This window comes from Bos indicus, chromosome 10 (assembly GCF_029378745.1).
Source record: "Bos indicus isolate NIAB-ARS_2022 breed Sahiwal x Tharparkar chromosome 10, NIAB-ARS_B.indTharparkar_mat_pri_1.0, whole genome shotgun sequence".
NCBI lineage: Eukaryota > Metazoa > Chordata > Mammalia > Artiodactyla > Bovidae > Bos > Bos indicus.
This window is the reverse complement of record NC_091769.1, coordinates 32,857,901-32,883,016: the sequence shown is the minus strand read 5'-3', so window position 1 is coordinate 32,883,016 and position 25,116 is coordinate 32,857,901.

The following is a 25,116-nucleotide window of genomic DNA, read 5'->3' as shown; positions in this document are numbered from 1 at the left end:
AAACTAATTAACATTTTATCCTCATATGAAGAATGCATTTACTCTGTTTATATGGGATTATATTTATAAGATTTTTCTATAGACCATCTGCGTGGTATCTTCTAAAGCACCATCTATCTTGCAGCATATTTCCTTACAAAAAAAAGTCTGTTGGTACAGGAAATTTATTCACCACTAAAAAAGCATTTTCCAATTTAGAAACAAAAAGAGGTACAGTATATTGTCAACTAACTCTGACTGCTTAGAGAAAGATTGATTGTGTTTGCAAACCATATGTTTGATATCTAAATCATGTTCAGAGTCTTTCATTCATGATTGCAGATTGATACAGTCCTCCTTGAAAAATGTATTTATCTTTTCCAGCACTCATCAAACACTAAATACCTACCTAGGTTGCAAGAAGAATCTTTAATTCCATCATTTTACTCTGGTAATTGCTTTTCCTTCCTTATGCTTAACCAGAGTAAATGAGCTATAATTTTAAATTTCTCTTGACACTCTCTATCAGATGCTGCATAAAACACGAGCAAGGTGAGGAATGATGAAAAAGGCAACAGAAATAAAAATCTTTGCTGCAGCAAAAAGGTGTTGCTTATGTGGGTCAGAATGATTACTACAAAGACATTCAGATGACTTAAATCTTATTAATTCCAAATCAGGATCCCCAACACCTGCAGGGATCATATGTAAACTGAAAGGCATGTACCCCCGCAGAAGGGGGAGCCCCCTCTGTGAAGCCACTGAGTTGTTGCCAGGTGGAGGTGCCAGCCTTGTGTGCCTCCTTTCTTATTTTTTCCAGAAAGACCAAAATTCTGATAACTTATATGAAAATCTCTTTAAAATGTTGGCCACCTTGCCTATTTGATGCCATTGTAATGCTGTCCAAGCCAAAAAAAAGTATAAATGAGAAGAATTTGATCAACCTTGACCCCAGTTTCCTATCTTGTCCTCAGATATTGTTCCCAGGCAATAGCCTCAGCTGCAAACTAACATCGCAAAATACTTTCTAACATTAAGGACTGAGATTTTCTTCTGTCCATATATATATGTATGTATGTATATAGATATAGATATAGATGATATATATATGTATTGATAGCATTGCCAAAATATACAGTGAGGAACTAGGAAAACTTAGTTGCAGTCGCATTTCTGCCACTGTCTAGATTTTAGGCTTATAGTGATAGCAACAATCATAAGAACCCACATTTATTAAGTACTTGCCCTTTTGAGTTCACAGGCTGGCAGTCTCTACCTTGTAACATATTCACTTGCATTCTCTCATCTAATCCACTTAAGAACCCTGTTAAGGGTTGTGATTATAATAATGGGCTTCCCTGGTGGCTCAGACAGTAAAGAATCAGCCGGCAATGAGGAGATTCGGGTTCGATCCCTGGGTTGGGAAGGTCCCCTGGAGAAGGGAATGGCTACCCACTCCAGTATTCTTGCCTGGGGAATTCCATGGACAGTGGAACCTGGTAACCTACTAGTTCATGGAATCGCAAAGAGTCGGACATAACTGAGTGACTAACACACACACACAGATTTATAATAAAAAGCATTCTTGAGCACCTAAAACATGATGGATACCACATAATTCATTAATTATTATTAAACAGTGCATTAAGTATTAATAGACTTCATATCTAGTCCCTGTAATCCTGGATTTATATATCCAGTGGAGAAGATAGACAATAAACAACTGTACAATGCAAATCGTGACAAATGTCATAGACCACTTGGAGTAAGTTGCCTAAGGGCACACAACTAATCATTTGTAGAAGTAGAATTTAAAATAAGTAGACCTGGACCATAAGAAGGCTGAGAGCTGAAGAACTGATGTTTTTGAACTGTGGTACTGTAGAGGACTCTTCAGAGTCTCTTGGACAGCAAGAAGATCAAACTAATCAATCCTTAAGCAAATCAATCCTTAAGCAAATCAATCCTGAATATTCATTGGAAGGACTGATGCTGAAGTTGAAGCTCCAATATGTTGGCCACTTGATGCAAAGAGCTGACTCATTGGAAAAGACCCTGATGCTAGGAAAGATTGAGGGCAAGAAGAGAAAGGGGCAGCAGGGGATGAGCTGGTTGGATAACATCACCAACTCAATGGACATGAGTTTGAGCAAACTCCTGGAGATAGTGAAGGAGAGGGAAGCCTGCAGTCCATGGGATCACAAAGAGTCAACTATGACTTAGCAACTGAACACCAACAGTACTCACTGAGCACTTACTATATGCCAGGCACTGTGCTAAACAGATTAGACAGGTTAGCTCCTCTGAACCTCAGAACAGTTCTATGAATTATGTGCTACTACTGTTCCCATTTTTCAGGTGAGCCACCTGAGGCACGGAAAAGGTTAAGTAACATGTGGCAGATTATACAGATAGTAAGTGATAAAGCTGGAATTTGAATGCAGTCAGCCATTTGCCACAAATCATTGTCTTTGTTAAGCAAGTCACTTAGACTTAGTCTCTGCAGACTCACCTTAGCTGCTGCTAAGTCTCTCCAGATGTGTCCAACTCTGTGCGACCCCATAGACAGCAGCCCACCAGGCTTCCCCGTCCCTGGGATTCTCCAGGCAAGAACACTGGAGTGGGCTGCCATTTCCTTCTCCAGTGCGTGAAAGTGAAATCGCCCGGTTGTGTCCAACTCTTAGCGACCCCATGGACTGGCAGCCCACCAGGCTCCTCCATCCATGGGATTTTCAAGGCAAGAGTGCTGGAGTGGGGAGCCATTGAAGTGTAAATTGTATTTGGATATATGGGTGGGGAAGCTCAATAGAAGAAAGGGAATATTGGACTAAATAATTTACGTTATCTTTCTGATCTATGATTTAAAATTTGAATTTTTGGTAAAGTATGTTGACTAAGATTGTCTCTTTTGCATTGAGAAATTTTTTTAGTTAGTATTGGTATTCAAAACATTCTGGGAGTAAATTTACCAAGTAGACTTTTCTTGTAAAACCATTCTTAAACCAGATATCAGATCAGATCAGATCAGATCAGTCGCTCAGTCGTGTCGGACTCTTTGCAACCCCATGAATCGCAGCACACCAGGCCTCCCTGTCCATCACCAACTCCCGGAGTTCACCCAGACTCACGTCCATCGAGTCAGTGATGCCATCCAGCCATCTCATCCTTTGTCGTCCCCTTCTCCTCCTGCCCCCAATCCCTCCTGGCATCAGAGTCTTTTCCAATGAGTCAACTCTTCGCATGAGGTGGCCAAAGCACTGGAGTTTCAGCTTCAGCATCATTCCCTCCAAAGAAATCCCAGGGCTGATCTCCTTCAGAATGGACTGGTTGGATCTCCTTGCAGTCCAAGGGACTCTCAAGAGTCTTCTCCAACACCACAGTTCAAAAGCATCAATTCTTCGGCACTCAGCCTTCTTTGCAGTCCAACTCTCACATCCATACATGACCACAGGAAAAACCATAGCCTTGACTAGACGAACCTCTGTTGGCAAAGTAATGTCTCTGCTTTTGAATATGCTATCTAGGTTGGTCATAACTTTCCTTCCAAGGAGTAAGCGTCTTTTAATTTCATGGCTGCAGTCACCATCTGCAGTGATTTTGGAGCCCAGAAAAATAAGTCTGACACTGTTTCCACTGTTTCTCCATCTATTTCCCATGAAGTGGTAGGACTGGATGCCATGATCTTCGTTTTCTGAATGTTGAGCTTTAAGCCAACTTTTTTACTCTCCACTCCTCACATTAATTTGCAATAACATTTAGTTTTGTATATTGTCAATGACAAATCCAACTCACTGTTCTCAGATTACTAGCCAGAAGATCTCCTTATCGACAATTGTTGGTTATCTTTCAGGCTCTAGGTACCTAAGTAATCCCTTATCTCTCCTTTCTCTCAGGCTTCTGGAACACAAACTTATGATATCATTAAGCTCAAGCCCCTTAAGTCTTTAAAAAGTAGTTGTTTATATTTAGATTTAAAATATCACAAAGGATGCAAAATATACAAAAATGGCCATTTCCCTATGCCCCAGCATCTGTACTCTTTTGGGGATAGAAATATCCAGAACAGAGTATTATGAAAGTTTAGATACTGTGTGAGAAAGAGTTCTATAATGTGAATACTTGAAGAATAGTATTAAAATATAGTTTTGAAATGATTCAGTCCTATGTAATGTCAATTACATAGAATGGGCATTTGTCATTTGGCTACTGGGATTTTACTTTACCATAATCAACACTTTCCAAAATGCATTTTTTGTGTCATAGCAAAATAGAATAATATCAAATATAGTCTTTGTCAACATCACTGTATCTTGTCCAGAATGAAAAACACTTCTGAATAAAATTATATATATTTAAATTATATATATATAATTTTTATTTAGTTCAGTTCAGTCACTCAGTCGTATCCAACTCTTTGCAACCCCACGGACTACAGCACACCAGGCCCCCCTGTCCATCACCAATTCCTGGAGTTTACTCATATTCATGTCAATTGAATCAGTGATGCCATCCAACCATCTCATCCTCTGATGTCCCCTTCTCCTCCTCCCCTCAATATTTCCCAGCATCAGGGTCTTTTCAAATGAGTCAGCTCTTTGAATCAGGTGGCCAAAGTATTGGAGTTTCAGCTGCAACATCAGTCCTTCCAATGAATATTCAGGACTGATTTCCTTTCAGATTAACTGGTTGTATCTCCTTGCAGTCCAAGGGACACTCAAGAGTCTTCTCCAACACCACAGTTCAAAAGCATCAATTCTTTGGTGCTCAGCTTTCTTTATAGTCCAACTCTCACATCCATACATGACTACTGGAAAAACCATAACCTTGACTAGATGGATCTTTGTTGGCAAAGTAATGTCTCTGCTTTTTAATATACTGTCTAAGTTGGTCATAACTTTCCTTCCAAGGAGTTCAGTTCTGTTCAGTCTCTCAGTCATGTCTGACTCGTGGCGACCCCATGGACTGCAGCACGCCAGACCTCCCTGTCCATCACCAACTCCCGGAGTTTACTCAAACTCATGTCCATTGAGACAGTGATGCCATCCAACCATCTCATCCTCTGTCGTCCCCTTCTCCTCCTGTCTTCAATCTTTCCCAGCATCAGGGTCTTTTCAAATGACTCAATTCTTCGCATTAGGTGGCCAAAGTATTGGAGTTTCAGCTTCAACATCAGTCCTTCCAATGAACACTCAGGACTGATCTCCTTTAGGATGGACTGGTTTGATCTCCTTGCAGTCCAAGGGACTCTCAATTTTCTCAAAAGCTTACTCCAAGGAGTAAATGACTTTTGATACCATGGCTGCAATCACCATCCGCAGTGATTTTGGAGCCCTCCGCCAAAAAAAATAAAGTCTGCCACTGTTTCCACTGTTTCCCCATCTATTTGCCATGAAGTGATAGGACAGGATGCCATGATCTTAGTTTTCTGAATGTTGAGCTTTAAGCCAACTTTTTCACTCTCCTCTTTCACTTTCATCAAGAGGCTCTTTAGTTCTTCACTTTCTGCCATAAGGGTGGTGTCATCTGCATATCTGAGGTTATTGATATTTCTCCTGGCAATCTTGATTCCAGCTTGTGCTTATTCCAGCCCAGCATTTCTCATGATGTATTCTGCATATAAGTTAAATAAGCAGGGTGACAATATATTGCCTTGACATACTCCTTTACCTATTTGGGACCAGTCTGCTGTTCCATGTCTAGTTCTAACTGTTGCTTCTTGACCTGTATACAGGTTTCTCAAGAGGCAGGACAGGTGGTCTGATATTCCCATTTCTTTAAGAATTTTCCATAGTTTATTGTGATCCACATAATCAATGACTTTGGTGTAGTCAGTAAAGCAGAAACATGTTTTTCTGGAATTCTTGCTTTTTTGATAATCCAGCAGATGTTGGCAATTTGACATCTGGTTCCTCTGCCTTTTCTAAAACCAGCTTGAACATCTGAAAGTTCACGGTTCATGTATTGTTGAAGCCTGGCTTGGAGAATTTTGAACATGACTTTGCTAGTGTGTGAGATGAGTGCAACTTGCGGTAGTTTGAACATTCTTTGGCATTGCCTTTCTTTGGTATTGGAATGAAAACTGACCTTTTCCAGTTCTGTGGCCACTGCTGAGTTTTCCAAATTTGCTGGCATATTGACTGCAGCACTTTCACAGCATCATCTTCCAGGATTTGAAATAGCTCCACTGGAATTCCATCACCTCCACTAGCTTTGTTCGAAGTGATGCTCCTTCCTAAGGCTCACTTGACTTCACACTCTCAGGATGCCTGGCTCTAGGTGAGTGATCACACCATCATGATTATCTGGGTCATGAAGATCTTTTTTGTACAGTTCTTCTGTGTATTCTTGCCACCTCTTCTTAATATCTTCTGCTTCTGTTAGGTCCATATAATTTCTGCCCTTTATTGTGCTCATCTTTGCATGAAATGTTTCCTTGGTAACTCTGATTTTCTTGAAGAGATCTCTAGTTTTTCCCATTCTATTGTTTTCTTGTATTTCTTTGCATAGATCACTGAGGAAGGCTTTCTTATCTCTCCTTGCTATTCTTTGGAACTCTCCATTCAAATAAGTATATTTTTCCTTTTCTCCTTTGCTTTTCACTTCTTTTCTTTCCACAGTTGTTTGTAAGGCCTCCTCAGACAGCCATTTTGCTTTTTTGCATTTCTTTTTCTTGGGGATGGTCTTGATCCCTGTCTCCTATACAATGTGTCGAACCTCTGTCCTTAGTTCATCAGGCACTCTGTCTATCAGATCTAGTTCCTTAAATCTATTTCTCACTTCCACTGTATAATCGTAAGGGATTTGATTTAGGTCATATCTGAATGGTCTAGTGGTTTTCCCTAATTTCATCAATTTAAGTCTGGATTTGGCAATAAGGCTTTCATGATCTGAGCCACAGTCAGCTCCTGGTCTTGTTTTCATTGACTGTATAGAGCTTCTCCATCTTTGGCTGCAAAGAATATAATCAATCTGATTTCAGTGTTGACCATCTGGTGATGTCCATGTGAAGAGTCTTCTCTTATGTTGTTGGAAGAGGGTGTTTGCTATGACCAGTGAGTTCTCTTGGCAAAACTCTATTAGCCTTTGCCCTGCTTCATTCTGTACTCCATTCTATAATTTATATTCAGTTCAATTCAGTTCAGTCATGTCCGACTCTTTGTGACCCCATGAATCGCAGCATGACAGGGCTCCCTGTCCATCACCAACTCCCAGAGTTCACAAAAACTCATGTCCATCGAGTCGATGATGCCATCCAGCCATCTTATCCTCTGTCGTCCCCTTCTCCTCCTGCCCCCAATCCCTCATTAATATAAATAATAAAAGTATTATTTTACATATATGAATTGGCTTAGAATAAATTTCCATATAAGCAATAGCTACATAATTATAGAGGAATCAAATATGATATACCTTTATGGTGGAACAAAAGGTTTCCTAGTTGTCATGTGACACTGCCATACATTTCCAAATGACTTGTATTTGTCATAGACTAGTGAGGAAATCCAGGGCATGACATTTTATATTGATGGCTCTGTATCTTCCCCAGAGAATTTACACTCAGGAGCACAGTCATATAGGATTCAAGTGCCAAAGCACAGGTGAAAAGGAGAACATCTGGTTCTTTACAGGGCCTCAGAGGAAGTGACCTGATATGATGGAAGTCATTATAATCACAAGGTCCTAATGCACTTTAGAAAAAAATTACATACTAACCTATGAACTACTGTAGCTAATTAAAATACCTCCAGAGAAAACTATTAAACTATCATAGATAAACATTCATTATTAACATTTGACGTTTTGTGTCTCCACAGCATACTCTGGTGAAATCTGTTATCCTTTAATCAAATCTCTCTTTAGGAAAATATGAATGTTTTAATATGTTGCAAACACTGGTCTCTGGATACCATAATTAAATTTTGGTGGAATGAAATTATTCACCTGGTAGTTATCTGCAGATTTTAAATAGCATCTTACATGTTATATCCCAGCATGTTGTAGCTAGTAAACACCTAAGAATTCATTCAGCATATTTTGAAAAAAATCCCACCCAACAACCTACTAATTCATTTCATAGCACTCTCCACATTATTTTGATTATGGCAAGGAAGTATCTGTTTAATTCCAAATGTGTCATTCTGTGTTCTAACCTCAAACCCCTCAGTGGGCCTGTGTCAATCTTTTCATTTCCTCCAAAGAGAATGTGGAACATTTGGAAGCTTTAGAGGATAGTGTGAACCTCCATATATATTGAGGGTGACAGATGAAATGTTAAAAGGTTATGAAACCTTCGGCAGAAAGTTAAGGGGAACACTGACTTATTTTCTATGTAATGATCTATACTCTGTTTTTGGTGTTGTGGAGATTTCTTTTCCTGCTCTTTGATCGTGCTAAATGGAGGCCAAGGACCAGCCATCTACTTAAGATAGAAAAGCATATGCAGAACTTACTGCGACAAACACTGAACTTAGAACAACTTTAGATGATTCTCATGTTACATATAAGAATCAAATATCTAATTATGTCATTATTGCGAAACTAATCTTAAAAAAAAATTTTTTAAAAAAAGAAACTAATCTTAAATCCTTATTTAGAGGATTTCACAAGATAAGATTGCTTCTTATCAGTCCCTGATAGGCCCTCGCAACATGGGCCACTGCAGTCATGTTTTGAATCCTCACTTCCTGCCACTTTCCTGTGCATATTTCTCAATGTAACTGTTAAATTTTTTGTGTCAGCTTGACAGGGCTAAGGGATATTCAGATAACAGGTAAAATATAATTTCTGGGTGTGTCTGTGAAGTTGTTTCTGGAAGAGATTGGCATTTGAATCAGTAGACTGAAGATCATCCCCCACCAATGCAAATAGGCATCATCCAATCCAGCGGGGGTTTGAATAGAAAAAAAAAAAAAAGTAGAGAATGAGCAAACTTGATCTCTGCTTGGAGCTGGGAAATCTTTCTCTTGCTTTCAGACATCAAAATTCCTAGTTCTTGAGCCTTAGGACATAGATTTGTACCATTGACTCCCTGGTTCTCAGCCCTTCAGGTTTCGTGGGTCTCCAACTTGCAGATGTCAGATTGTAGGACTCTCTGCCTCCATAATCATGTAAGTGAGTTCTTCCTAATAAATCTCCTTCTGTATACATACGTATTAGAGAGAGAGAGAGAGAGAGATTGATGGATCGATAGATCCTGTTGGTCCTGTTCCTCTGGTGAACCCTAAGTAAAACCAATAGCTGTGTAAATTTCCCAGTTCAGTTCAGTCACTCAATCGTGTCCAGCTCTTTGCAACCCCATGGACTGCAGCTTGCCAGGCTTCTCTGTCCATCACCAAACTCCAAGAGCTTACTCAAACTCATGTCCATTAAGTCAGTGATGCCATCCAACCATCTCATCCTGTCATCCCCTTCTCCTGCCTTCAATCTTCCCCAGCATCAGGGTCTTTTCAAATAAGTCAGTTCTTTGCATCAGGTGGCCAAAGTACTGGAGTTTCAGCACAAGCATCAGTCCTTCCAATGAATATTCAGGATTTATTTCCTTTTCGATGGACTGCTTTGATCTCCTTGCAGTCCAAGGGACTCTCAAGAGTCTTCTCCAACACCATAGTTCAAAAGCATCAATTCTTTGGCACTCAGCTTTCTTTATAGTCCAACTGTCACATCCATACATGACTACTGGAAAAACCATAGCCTTGACTAGATGGACCTTTGTTGGCAAAGTAATGTCTCTGCTTTTTAATATGTTCTCTGGGTTTGGCATAGCCTTTTTTTCCAAGGAGTAAGCGTCTTTTAATTTCATGGCTGCAGTCACCATCTGCAGTGATTTTGAAGCCCAAGAAAATAAAGTCTGCCATTGTTGCCATTGTTTCCCCATCTATTGGCCATGAAGTGATGGGGCCAGATGCTATGATCTTAGTTTTCTGAATGTTGAGCTTTAAGCCAACTTTTTCACTCTCCTCTTTCACTTTCATCAAGAGGCTCTTTAGTTCTTCACTTTCTGTCATAAGGGTGGTGTCATCTGCATATCTGAGGTTATTGATATTTATCCTGGCAATTTGATTCCAGCTTGTGCTTCTTCCAGCCCAGAATTTCTCATGATGTACTCTGCATATAAGTTAAATAAGCAGGGTGACAATATACAGCCTTGATGTACTCCTTTCCTGATTTGGAACCAGTCTGTTGTTCCATGTCCAGTTCTGACTGTTGCTTCTTGACCTGCATACAGATTTCTCAGGAGGCAGGTCAGGTGGTCTGGTATTCCTATCTCCTGAAGAATTTTCCACAGTTTGTTGTGATTGATCCACACAGTCAAAGCCTTTGGCATAGTCAATAAAGCAGAAATAGATGTTTTTCTTAACACTCTTCTTTTTTTGGTTCTCCAACAGATGTTCGCAATTTGATCTCTGGTTTCTCTGCCTTTTCTAAAACCAGCTTGAATATCTGGAAGTTCACAGTTCACATATTGTTGAAACCTGGCTTGGAGAATTTTGAGCATGACTTTGCTAGCGTGTAAGATGAGTGCAACTGTGTGGCAGTTTGAACATTCTTTGGCATTGCCTTTCTTTGGGACTGGAATGAAAACTGACCATTTCCAGTTCTGTGGCCACTGCTGAGTTTTCCAAATTTGCTGGCATATTGAGTGCAGCACTTTCACAGCATCATCTTCCAGGATTTGAAATAGCTCCACTGGAATTCCATCACCTCCACTAGCTTTGTTTGTAGTGATGCTTCCTAAGGCCCACTTGACTTTGCATTCCAGGATGTCTGGCTCTAGATGAGTGATCATACCATCGTGGTTATCTGGGTCATGAAGGATTTTTTTGTACAGTTCTTCTGTGTATTCTTGCCACCTCTTCTTAATGTCTTCTGCTTCTCTTAGGTCCATACAATTTCTGTCCTTTATTGAACCCATCTTTGCATGAAAAGTTCCCTGGTATCTCTAAATTTCTTGAAAAGATGTCTAGTCTTTCCCATTCTATTGTTTTCTTCTATTTCTTTGCATTGATCACTGAGGAAGGCTTTCTTATCTCTCCAGCTATTATGCGTAATTTTTTATCCCTCTGAGTTTTTCTGTAAACTTTAGCCTAGTTCCTCACTTTACCCATGAAAACTTCTGCTCATCTTTTAAGGTATAGACCAAATATGACCAGCTTTCTTAGACTCTCTCTGACTCCAGATGGTTCCTTTTTCTTTTGTGCATAATTTCCTTACCTAAATTGTATTCTATTAGAATCTAAGTAACATGTAGTATGGTATTATCATATAATATATTAAGACTTAAAATATAATAACTATTAATAAAAAGCATGTCTTTGTTATTTATTTACTTCTTTACCTTAATGTGATATATTTGAGAATAAAGTACATTTTTTATTCTTTATATTCAAAATCCTGACTATTAACAAAGTATTTAGCAGATGGCAAGTGCTGAATAGCTATGGACTCTTTCATATGCTATTATTATTAGATGCTCAATAACAATTTGGTAATTGAATAATAAATGATCTAGAAAGATAATTTTGCATATTTGCATAAAACTTTGCATAAAGTTAATACTAAAATATTTTATTCACTTTTTATGATATTCAAATAACCCTATGTTACCACAAGGCTGACAGTATATTCATTTTATAGATAGCTCTATAAGAGAGGGAAATACAGATGCTAACTAGGTAATAGTTAATATGTTACCAACTTGGAAAATCTATAAAGTGATAGCAGAGTTGATAAATACTGCAATTTATATACTTATTAATCTCTATTTTCTCATGAAGTCTTATTAAAGTAATAATAAAATCATTTTAAAGTGAGTTTAAAATGAAGAAAAAGAGGAATTATGGTAGTGGAGAGAGTATATTGAAGACTGGATAGTAGTCCTGCTGGCTTGGAAAACTAAATCTACAAGTCAGGGATTGGGATACGGAGGGGAACTAAAAAAAAATCAGTTCCCTCACTAAACCTTGGGAAATACATTTGAGCCTCAAGTACCTCTGAAAATGATGCATGGTGAGGCTGAAAACAGGAAAATCTGAATGGAAGATTGTATAGAGAACATTCCGATTCCCCCAGATTACCTTCCTGATCCTCTATGGACTCCAGCAGAAGAGCAAAGATTCTAGAGCAAGAGCTGAAGTGGACTTGGTGATAGCAGGCTTGTCCAAGGACTGAGTGGGGTACTATTCTTAAAACAGGGAATTATAGGAAACTCCGCATGCTGAAACTGGTCTAAAAGAGAAGACTCTGGAAGTTAATTGAATAAGTAAACTGGAAGCAGAGAAAATGTAATCAGAGAAAACAACATACTTGAATTAATAATTTTAGAGTAAAAGGAGATATGGCTAATGCTAAGATCCAGGTGTGCCAATGGAAGTACTTTGCTGAGGTAGAGTGGAGATGAAGGTCCTTGGAGGTCATAGAGGTCAGGGGTCAGACAGTGTATTAGTTGCACCTTCCATTTGGGCAAGAAGTCACTCAGAATAATCATGGGTCTTTAACATTTAGGGCTCTTCAGTTGCAAGCAACAAGCTGGTAATTAACTGACTCAATTGATGTGTGTGCTATGTCACTTCAGTTGTGTCTAATTTTTTCGACCTCATGGACTGTAGCCCACCAGGCTCCTCTCTCCAAGGATTTCTACAGGCAAGAATACTGGAATGGGTTGCCATCCCCTTCTCTAAGGGATCTTCCCAATCCAGGGATCAAACCTGTGTCTGTTACATCTCCTGCATTGGCAGCCGAGTTCTTTACCACTACTGCCACCTGGGGAGCCCCAGCTGATCCTGGTAACTTAAGTAAAACGGAGGAATTTAATATAAGGATGTGTAGAATAGCTTAGAGGTCCACAGCAAAAGCTGAAGATACTTTCTTCTGAAATAATAGAAACCAGAATGGCTCCAGAGTTCTAAGTAGCTGGAATTGATAGTCTTTTCTGAACACCAGTTTAGAAGGAACTCTGCCCCATTTTTAATCCTTTCTGAAAACTCAAAATTCTCAGAGAAGAGAGAATCAGTTTGGCCTACTTTCAGTCCTGCACCTCTTGGCTAGTAAAGTGAGGAGACCTTGATTGACATTAAGAATGCACTCAGTGGGGAGGAAGGAGTTCCCCAAAGTAAATGAGGATACAACTACCAAAAAAAAAGGAGGAGATCATTGCTGGACAGACAGAATTAACAAATGTCTGCTATAGAATCCTGTTGGTAGAACATACATGATTTATTCTAACTTTGTATAGTAAATACTTAACTTTGTATATAGTTATCATATAGTGATGAGTAAACACCTTAACAGAAAGTTAATTTAAGTTATTCTTTAACTTCAGTTGATGAAAATAGTCTTAAACCTAGAATTATCATATTACAGTCTGAAAATGCAAGCCTTAGTCTTTTTTTATTTTTTTTTTATTTTTAAACTTTACAATATTGTATTAGTTTTGCCAAATATTGAAATGAATCCGCCACAGGTATACCCGCGTTCCCCATCCTGAACCCTCCACCCTCCTCCCTCCCCTCTCCTCTCTCTGGGTCGTCCCAGTGCACCAGCCCCAAGCATCCAGTACCGTGCATCAAACCTGGACTGGCGACTCGTTTCATACATGATATTATACATGTTTCAATGCTATTTTCCCAAATCTCCCCACCCTCTCCCTCTCCCACAGAGTCCATAAGACTGATCTATACATCGGTATCTCTTTTGCTGTCTCGTACACAGGGTTATTGTTTCCATCTTTCTAAATTCCATATATATGCGTTAGTATACTGTATTGGTGTTTTTCTTTCTGGCTTACTTCACTCTGTATAATAGGTTCCAGTTTCATCCATCTCATTAGAACTGATTCAAATGTATTCTTTTTAATGGCTGAGTAATACTCCATTGTGTATATGTACCACAGCTTTCTTATCCATTCATCTGCTGATGGGCATCTAGGTTGCTTCCATGTCCTGGCTATTATAAACAGTGCTGCGATGAACATTGGGGCACATGTGTCTCTTTCCCTTCTGGTTTCCTCAGTGTGTATGCCCAGCAGTGGGATTGCTGGATCATAAGGCAGTTCTATTTCCAGTTCTTTAAGGAATCTCCACACTGTTCTCCATAGTGGCTGTACTAGTTTGCATTCCCACCAACAGTGCAAGAGAGTTCCCTTCTCTCCACACCCTCTCCAGCATTTATTATTTGTAGACTTATGGATTGCAACCATTCTGACTGGCGTGAAATGGTACCTCATAGTGGTTTTGATTTGCATTTCTCTGATAATGAGTGATGTTGAGCATCTTTTCATGTGTTTGTTAGCCATCTGTATGTCTTCTTTGGAGAAATGTCTATTTAGTTCTTTGGCCCATTTTTTGATTGGGTCATTTATTTTTCTGGAGTTGAGCTGTAGGAGTTGCTTGTATATTTTTGAGATTAGTTGTTTGTCCGTTGCTTCATTTGCTATTATTTTCTCCCATTCTGAAGGCTGCCTTTTCACCTTGCTAATAGTTTCCTTTGTTGTGCAGAAGCCTTTAAGTTTAATTAGGTCCCATTTGTTTATTTTTGCTTTTATTTCCAATATTCTCGGAGGTGGGTCAAAGAAGTTCCTGCTGTGATGTATGTCGGAGAGTGTTTTGCCTATGTTCTCCTCTAGGAGTTTTATAGTTTCTGGTCTTACGTTTAGATCTTTAATCCATTTTGAGTTTATTTTTGTGTATGGTGTTAGAAAGTGTTCTAGTTTCATTCTTTTACAAGTGGTTGACCAGTTTTCCCAGCACCACTTGTTAAAGAGGTTGTCTTTAATCCATTGTATATTCTTGCCTCCTTTGTCAAAGATAAGGTGTCCATATGTGCGTGGATTTATCTCTGGGCTTTCTATTTTGTTCCATTGATCAATATTTCTGTCTTTGTGCCAGTACCATACTGTCTTGATAACTGTGGCTTTGTAATAGAGCCTGAAGTCAGGCAGGTTGATTCCTCCAGTTCCATTCTTCTTTCTCAAGATAGCTTTGGCTATTCGAGGTTTTTTGTATTTCCATACAAATTGTGAAATTATTTGTTCTAGCTCTGTGAAGAATACCGTTGGTAGCTTGATAGGGATTGCATTGAATCTATAAATTGCTTTGGGTAGTATACTCATTTTCACTATACTGATTCTTCCAATCCATGAACATGGTATATTTCTCCATCTATTAGTGTCCTCTTTGATTTCTTTCACCAGTGTTTTATAGTTTTCTATATATAGGTCTTTGGTTTCCTTAGGTAGATATATTCCTAAGTATTTTATTTTTTCCGTTGCAATGGTGAATGGAATTGTTTCCTTAATTTCTCTTTCAGTTTTCTCGTTATTAGTGTATAGGAATGCAAGGGATTTCTGTGTGTTGATTTTATATCCTGCAACTTTACTATAATCATTGATTAGTTCTAGTAATTTTCTGGTGGAGTCTTTAGGGTTTTCTATGTAAAGATTCATGTCATCTGCAAACAGTGAGAGTTTTATTTCTTCTTTTCCAATTTGGATTCCTTTTATTTCTTTTTCTGCTCTGATTGCTGTGGCCAAAACTTCCAAAACTATGTTGAATAGTAATGGTGAAAGTGGGCACCCTTGTCTTGTTCCTGACTTTAGAGGAAATGCTTTCAATTTTTCACCATTGAGGATAATGTTTGCTGTGGGTTTGTCATATATAGCTTTTATTATGTTGAGGTATGTTCCTTCTATTCCTGCTTTCTGGAGAGTTCTTATCATAAATGGATGTTGAATTTTGTCAAAGGCTTTCTCTGCATCTATTGAGATAATCATATGGTTTTTGTTTTTCAATTTGTTAATGTGGTGTATAACATTGATTGATTTGCGGATATTGAAGAATCCTTGCATCCCTGGGATAAAGCCCACTTGGTCATGGTAATGATCAAAGGATCAATCCAAGAAGAAGATATAACAATTATAAATATATATGCACCCAACACGGGAGCACCACAGTACGTAAGACAAATGCTAACAAGTATGAAAGGAGAAATTAACAATAACACAATAATAGTGGGAGACTTTAATACCCCACTCACATCTATGGATAGATCAACTAAACAGAAAATTAACAAGGAAACACAAACGTTAAACAATACAATAGACCAGTTAGACCTAATTGATATCTATAGGACATTTCATCCCAAAACAGTGAATTTCACCTTTTTCTCAAGCGCACATGGAACCTTCTCCAGGATAGATCACATCCTGGGCCATAAATCTAGCCTTGGTAAATTCAAAAAAATAGAAATCATTCCAAGCATCTTTTCTGACCACAGTGCAGTAAGATTAGATCTCAATTACAGGAGAAAAACTATTAAAAATTCCAACATATGGAGGATGAACAACACCCTGCTGAATAACCAACAAATCACAGAAGAAATCAAAAAAGAAATCAAAATTTACATAGAAACTAATGAAAATGAAAACACAACAACTCAAAACCTGTGGGACACTTTAAAAGCAGTCCTAAGGGGAAAGTTCATAGCAATACAGGCATACCTAAAGAAACAAGAAAAAACTCAAATAAATAACCTAACCCTACACCTAAAGCAACTAGAAAAGGAAGAAATGAAGAACCCCAGGGTTAGTAGAAGGAAAGAAATCTTAAAAATTAGGGCAGAAATAAATGCAAAAGAAACAAAAGAGACCATAGCAAAAATCAACAAAGCCAAAAGCTGGTTCTTTGAAAGGATAAATAAAATTGACAAACCATTAGCCAGACTCATCAAGAAACAAAGGGAGAAAAATCAAATCAACAAAATTAGAAACAAAAATGGAGAGATCACAACAGACAACACAGAAATACAAAGGATCATAAGAGACTACTATCAACAATTATATGCCAATAAAATGGACAACGTGGAAGAAATGGACAAATTCTTAGAAAAGTACAACTTTCCAAAACTCGACCAGGAAGAAATAGAAAATCTTAACAGACCCATCACAAGCAAGGAAATTGAAACTGTAATCAAAAATCTTCCAGCAAACAAAAGCCCAGGTCCAGACGGCTTCACAGCTGAATTCTACCAAAAATTTAGAGAAGAGCTAACACCTATCCTGCTCAAACTCTTCCAGAAAATTGCAGAGGAAGGTAAACTTCCAAACTCATTCTATGAGGCCACCATCACCCTAATACCAAAACCTGACAAAGATCCCACAAAAAAAGAAAACTACAGGCCAATATCACTGATGAACATAGATGCAAAAATCCTTAACAAAGCCTTAGTCTTAAAAAGAAAATTTTGATTATAAAAATAAGAATTCTATTTTATGAACTGCTTAGAATTAGAAGTTTAGAAATTCTCTGAAGACACCCTTTCTGATACTTCACTTGATTTGTACTACATAATAAGGAAAAGAGGTGGGCTTTTCTGGTGGCTCAGATGGTAAAGAATCTGACTGCAATTTGGGAGACCTGGGTTTGAACTCTAGGTCAGGAAGATCCCCTGGAGAAGGAATTGGCAACCCACTCTAGTATTCTTGCCTGGAGAATTCCATGGAGAGAGGAGCTTGGTGGGCTACATGCCATGGGGTTGCAAAGAGTCGGACACAACTGAGCAACTAACACATACACACATACAAGAAAAGGAGATATATATTACCGAAAGTTAGTAGTAAAAAAAAACCCAAACACCTCGATAACAAAATAGGTTTCAGAATCCAGATTTCTTCATGAACTTTCAATTTATCCACACTATGCTGTCAAAAACAATAGACTGGGAATTCCAGTAAGATTGAACATGTGCCAAAACTTGAGACAGAATCAGGATAACACCTACCCATTTGTCTTGCTGGCCCATGATGACTAACTTAAATGATTGTTTGTATAAACTAAACTGGTAGCAGGAATGAATGATTATGATTGGTTTATTTGCTGACACAAAAAACCTAAACCACCAGGAGGATGGAAGAGCTAAGAGTGAATCGATTGAGATGTCAACAGTCTCTTCCGTTTTTGAATTTTCACTCAAGAATGAAGGTAATTTCTCAAATGGATCTGTGGTTCCTTACTTTTCTACCTATGGGTGCTTGCTAAGTCATTTCAGTCGTGTCTGGCTCTTTGTGACCCTGTGGACTATAGTCCACCAGGCTCCTCTGTCCATGGGATTCTCCAGGCAAGAATACTAGAGTGGGATGCACGTGCCTTCCCCAAGGGGATCTTCCTGACCCAGGGATCGATTCCAGGTCTCCTGCATTGCAGGGGGATTCTTTACCATCTGAGCCACCAGGGAAGGTAAAGATGATCATACCATCTATAAATAAACATTTTTATTTTATTTTTTCCTTCCCAATCTGTAAGCATTTTATTTTCATTTCCTTATAACACTGGCTTGGAATTCCAATAAACTGAATAAAATTGTGAGAGTAGACATCCTTTCTTTGTTCCCTAATTTAGGGGGAAAGAATTTAATAATTCACCATTAAAGATAGCTATATATTTTTCCACAGTTACCTTTAACTAGATTGAGAATGTTCTCTCCTCTTCTAAATAGGCTTGAGAGTCTTTATTACAAATGGATTTTTAATCTTGTCAAATATTTCTTCTGCATCTATGAAGATGCTCATATGAGTTCCTTTTTTCATTTATTAATATGGAGAATTACATTGATTCATTGTTAGACATTAAGCCAACTTTGCATTCCTGGGATTTAAAATATATTTTATGTACTTGATTTGCTAACATTTTATTGAAGCGTCTTTCATCTATGTTCATGCAGAATTCTGATCTCTGGTTTTCTTTTCTTATAATGTTTTCATTTGGTAACAAGATAATACTAGCCTTATAAAATTAGTTGAAAAGGGTTTTTTTCCCTTTTGTATTTTGGAGGAGTCTTTGTACAATTTCTTTTTAAAATGCTAGCTAGACCCTGTCAGTAAAGCCACTTGGACCTAGGGTTTCCTTTGGGGGAAGATTTTTAACTTCATATCCAGTTTCTTTAAGAGATCTAGGATGGTTTAGGTAATTGTGTTCTTGAATGAGCTTTGAAAGCTCTTATCTTTTAAGACTTTGCCCATTGTACATATAAGTTGTTCAATTTATTGACATGAAGTTGTTCATGATATATTTGTATTATACTTAGGCTTGAAGGATCTGTAATAATGTCCCTTTTCCTCATTCCTGACATTGACAATTTGTATCTTTTCTCTTTTTTTCTGCTCAGTCCACTAGAGGTTTATCGATTTTATTGATGTTTTCAAAGAAACAGATTTTGTTTTCCTTGGGGTTTTGTTAATTCTGTATTATTTTTCTGTTTTCTAGTTCATTGATTTTAGCTTCTATATTTATTTATTTAGTTAGTTGCTTAAAGTGAATGGTAAGTCATTAAGTTAAGACTTCTCTTCCTTCTTAATAGGAGCATTCAAGGCTTTAAATTTTTGTAAACATTGATTTAGCTCCACCCCACCAATTTTGATATGCTATGATTTATTTTCATTAGGTTCAAAATATATTCTAATTTTCTTAATGATTTTGACTGAAATGGTGAGAAATTATAGGATAAATATATATGTGTACATATATATTTTAAATAGAGATGAGTTGATAAAGAATGAGAAAATGAAAGTCAAGCTTGACCTTCTTCAGAGTTTTGTTAGGGCAAGCAAGATGGGATTGTATTTCATGTGACTTTGGCAGCATATATTGAGGTTACTTTCAGTTTGAAGGGGCACATTATGGAGAATATGCATGGTCTAAGACCCCCAGAAAACATGCAAAAATTGCACCTAGATATACTGAATAATGTATATAAACTACCATAACTAAGAATGAAAATATTTTGATAGTTTGATGGCTCTGACAAATGGTAATATATAGACTTACCCCTTACAATATATGCTGTCACTGAACTGCTTGACTAGCTTAAATCGCTTCTCAACATTATTTCATCTGGTTGGATCTGAGCGCTGAGCTATTTCACTGTATATATAACTTGTCCCCAACTTACCTTTGCAGCATCTTCCCTATCGTGTCCCCAATCCAAAACTCCCACTAGGAACACAAGGAATAGTGTTCCTTGCTATTCCCTGGTTCCCCAAGTACTTTCCATATTTTCTCAATATTTCCCCTGCCTCCAAAGCTCTTTCCCTTTTACTCACAGACAAAATACTTTTTATTCTTTAAGAATTTTCTCAAAGGGCATTTGATCTGAGAAGCATTTCTAAATCCACCTTCTTCTGCTCACCTTCTCATCCCAGAGAGATTTTTTCACTCCCACGTCTCCATACAGGGAGCATCATGAGCTTGGTCACTTCTCCAGCACTATTGTCTCCCTAAATGTGAGGCCTAGCATCCATGACATTGCTTGGCATATGGCATAAAATTCAGTTCTAATAGTAGTAGTCAACACTGAGTCTTTTACAATGCATCAGACACTATGCAATTCATTATGTAATTATTCCCTACAAGACCAGAGGTTCAGTTCAGTTCAGTTCAGTAGCTCAGTCATGTTCGACTCTTTGTGACCCCATGGACTGCAGCATGCCAAGCTTCCCTGTCCATCACCAGCTCCCGAGTTTCCTCAAACTTATGTCCATAGAGTCAGTGATGCCATCCAACCATCTCATCCTCTGTTTTCATCCCCTTCTCCTCTTTCCTTCTGTCTTGCCCAGCATCAGGCTCTTTTCCAATGAGTCAGTTCTTCACATCAGGTGGCCAAAGTATTGGAGTTTCAGCTTCAACATCAGTCCTTCCAATGAACACTCAGGACTAATCTCCTTTAGGATAGACTGGTTGTATCTCCTTGCAGTCCAAGGGACTCTCAGAGTCTTCTCCAACATCACAGTTCAAAAGCATTAAATCTTGGTTTTTCTTACATGAGAGAGCCATGGAGAGGTTGAGCAATTTTGCCACAGTTACAGCTGGTACAGGCAGATCTGAGATTCAGATCCAGGCTATCTGACTTTCCAGTCAGCTCTCTAGTAAGCGCAGTGTCTCTCCCAATGATTGCCAAGTTGAACTGGATAATGCTTTAGAATGTGTCAAGGCAATAATCAGGTCTCCAGAGATTTAAAAAAAAAACTGGAATACTCTTTCACAATAAGGGCTAAAGCTTTCTACTTCATAACCTCACAAAAATACACAAATATAACAAACATTTTTTTTCTAGGGATTTACATGAAACGTCAAAATTGCCTATGGATCTCCGCATTTAAATTTTTACACAATGGCAACATATAACACAGCTCTTTCTAGAGGAATGCCTACCAATTTAGATTATAAGTAGATGCATATAAATACTTGAAATAAGTCCTGGAAAATGTACACATAACATAGTGAGGAAGGTTACCAAGTTTTTCTGGTTAGTAACTTGGGGAGATAATCCCAGCAAAGGAATAAAGACACATTTAGGCATAAAAATAAGTTGGGTTGGTCCTCTTCCCTGTTTCTGGAAAACAAGTCTTCTGATGGAAGAGCACAGGTGGCCCCCATGTGGGATGCCCTGCCACAGTGTCTGTTATTGAGAGCTGCAGTCAGACCTCACTTGAAACTCAGAGATCCTAAACTGAGCCTGAATATTTTCAAGAAGAATACATTTGGTAGATAAGGAAGGTCTGTAAATTGTCAAAATGCAAATATGTGGTCAAGCTTTAACTGCACTTCCAAGGCCAAGGTGAATAAGACCCTGGAAGAACAATGAACACTACAGAAATGTCTTGGAATTGGTAGATGGAAACAGGTCTTATTTCACTGAAGCCATAAAAAAATATTTACAAAAAAAAAGTGGAAGAGCCAAGACAAAAGCTTCATATATAGCTGTAGTAAAAGAAAAAATGACTAGTTGAAGAAAATGTTCTCAAATACAATTTGTTTTTCCATCTTCACACTAAAAGCTCCCTTATGGGCAGTCTTCTCTCATCTTCCATGCTGTCTATTGCTGTACTTTCTCTGTATTTTCCCTGGGCAGCACTTATCATAATTTTATTTATATTGATGTGTTATTTGTATGACTGTTAATTTCGGCTCCCCCACTTGACTGTAGATTTCTCAGGAGAAGACATCATGTCTCTTACTGTTGAGTCTCCTTTTTTAACACATGCATGAAGTGAGAGGTATTTTCATAACACTAATATAGAAACAGGTACTAAAATTAAGAGAGAAAATTTCTAAATCTAGAACCTGTATTCACCTAGAACTATCAATACTGGGTCTACTTCCAGTTTCTAATAAGATTTTTTATTTATTTGAATCTGTGACAGCAACAGGGTAGAAGTTCTAGTAAGAGTCTTCCAGTTTTGGGAGATGCAGATGTAGAGAGCAGTCTTGTGGACACAGCAGGGGAAAGAGAGGGTGGGACGAATTGAGAAAGTAGCATCGACATATATACACTATCATATGCAAAATAGATAACTGGTGAGAAGTTGCTACATAACACAGGAAGCCCAGACTTGCACTCTGTGATGGCCTACGAGGGTGGGATGGAGAGAGGGGAGGGAGGCTTACAGGGGAGGGAATTTACATATAATATGGCTGATTCCTACTCCAGTACTCTTGCCTGGAAAATGCCATGGACGGAGGAGCCTGGTGGGCTGCAGTCCATGGGGTCGTGACTGAACAACTTCACTTTCACTTTTCACTTTCATGTATTGGAGAAGGAAATGGCAACCCACTCCAGTGTTCTTGCCTGGAGAATCCCAGGGACGGTGGAGCCTGGTGGGTCACACAGAGTCAGACACAACTGAAGCGATTTAGCAGTAGTAGCAGCAGCATGGCTGATTCACATTGTTGTACTGCAGAAATCAACACAACATTATAAAGCAATTTTCCTCCAATTAAAAAAAATTTGAAAAAGAAGACATCTAAAAAAATGAGGCTTCTAGTTTTGCTCAGAAATGTTACCAGGTTGAAGCTGTAAAAAAAAACACTCTTAGAATATTTAAAACATAATTTGAATTATTTAAACACAGAGTTCTCTTAATTATTTTTTTAATTCCTGAATCCAGAATTGTTGTATCTTTATAAAAAATGAATTAGGGAACTAAAGATATACCTAGGTATGCAAATGAGTTGCACTGTATACGTTGTTTGATAGGCTAAGCATGTTAAACATAAATGTTACAGCTAATAACACTCTGGGCATGCTATGAACTTATGGTGTCATATACATTGCAATTATTGATTTACATAAGTATTGTAATTTTTCTACCAGTGTAACAGATTTCAGCTTGAAAGGACCATAAACTGAGACTCACTACAGTTTAAAGTAAGCAGCTGGTGAGGAGATGAATTCCAACTCAGAAGAGGGAGTAGGCAGAAGGTTCCTGCTGTTTCCTGAGAAGAATGTCCCTGGGTGATACATCTGCTGTTGAAACATCAAAACACATTTCATTGTGGAATCCTCTGCACATACTTAATCCAGATTTCTTTGACTTTAACTTTATATGGAAAATGAAATGAAAACATATACACACTTCCTAGTTTTAAGGGGGAAAATGCAAAACTGTTTTTAATAAATATTTAACAAATTTATTTAATAAATGATAAATCTATTTAATAAGTAGATACTTTAGTGGTGGGCAGAATATGCACTTTTCTAATTCCTAAAACATGAATATGCTACCTTACATGGCAAAAGGGACTTTTCATATGTGAATGAGTTAAGGATCTTGAAATGGGACGATTATCCTGAGTTATTTGGGTGAATCTAATGTAATCAAAGCCTTCCCTGGTGGCTCTGTGGTAAAGAATACACCCGCCAGTGCTACAGATGCAGCTTCAATCTCTGGGTTGGGAAGATGCCGTGGAGAGGGAAATGGCAACCTACTCCAGTACTCTTGCCTGGGAAATCCCATGAACAGAAGAGCCTGGTGGGCTACAGTCCATGGAATTGCAAAAGAGTCAGACAGGACTTAGTGACTAGAAGACAACAACTATGTAATCAAAAGGGTCCTGATAAGAGGGAGAGGGGATGGTCAGAGTCAGAGAAGTACATGTGACAATGGAAGCAGAGGTCAAGGAAATGCCATTGCTGGAAAGAAGCCACCAATCAAGCAATTCAGGCAGCCTCTACAAGCTGGAAGAGACAAAAGATTTTCTCATAGAGACATAGAGGCCTGCTGACACCTTGATTTTATTCCTGTAAGACCCATTTTCAGACTTCTGACCTACTATTCTGTAAGATAATTTGTCTTGCTTTTAAAACACTGAGTATGTGATAATCTGTTTCAGCAACTACAGGAAACTCTTACAATTTATGTTTTTGACCCCTCTTATCTCTAGCAATGATTATTTTAAGTTTATTTTCTTTACTGTTCATTCTGTTCTAAATCTTAATTCAGGTGATTCATTTCATCCAGGTGATCAGTTGATCTGGTAAAGCAAGATGTAGTAGTAAAGCAAGATGCAGTGGTCAACAGCTTGTTGAACATTTGCTATATTTATGTACTACACTACATAGTCAATGCTATGCTCTTCTATAGTCTCTATATTATCCTATATTATCCCTGATAGTTGCTATCAGGGAAGAGAAAATATGTCAGATTCTCTACTTCTCCAAAGCTTACAGTCTTGGAAGAACTGATAGATTCACATATGAAGCAACTGATATAAGGACTAAACTTAGAGTCCTGTGTTTTTGTAGAATATGACCAACGTGGTGCCAAATAAAAGGAGCTATAGAATACTCAGCCTAGAAAGGTAAGTGAGTACTTGCCTGGTTCATAAAACCATGGTAATTCTTTAACCATTTTCATCTCATTTTATAAATAACAAGCAAAAAATGAAGGCATTGTGTCAGAAGACAATTATTTTGATTATAAGTACCCAAATCAAAAATGAAGTAATATATTTGTAATATGTATTAGTTAGGATTCACCAAAGAAACAAAGCTATTAGGATGTATATACACATATAGTAAGAAATGTATTAAAAGGCATTTATCCAAGTGATGATAGAGGTTGGCAGGTCCAAAATCTGCTGTGTGGGCTGGCAGCCTAAAGACCCAGGAAAGCTGATGGTGCAGATCCAGTCTAAAGGCCAACAGCCCAGAAACTTGGACCCTCTTGATTCCTTCTTATTAGGACCTTTGTAATTACATTAGATTCATGTCATAATTCAGGCCAATGCTCCTATTTCAAGTTCCTTAGCTTTATCACTTCATGGCAAATAGATGGGGAAACAATGGAAACAGTGAAAGACTTTATTTTCT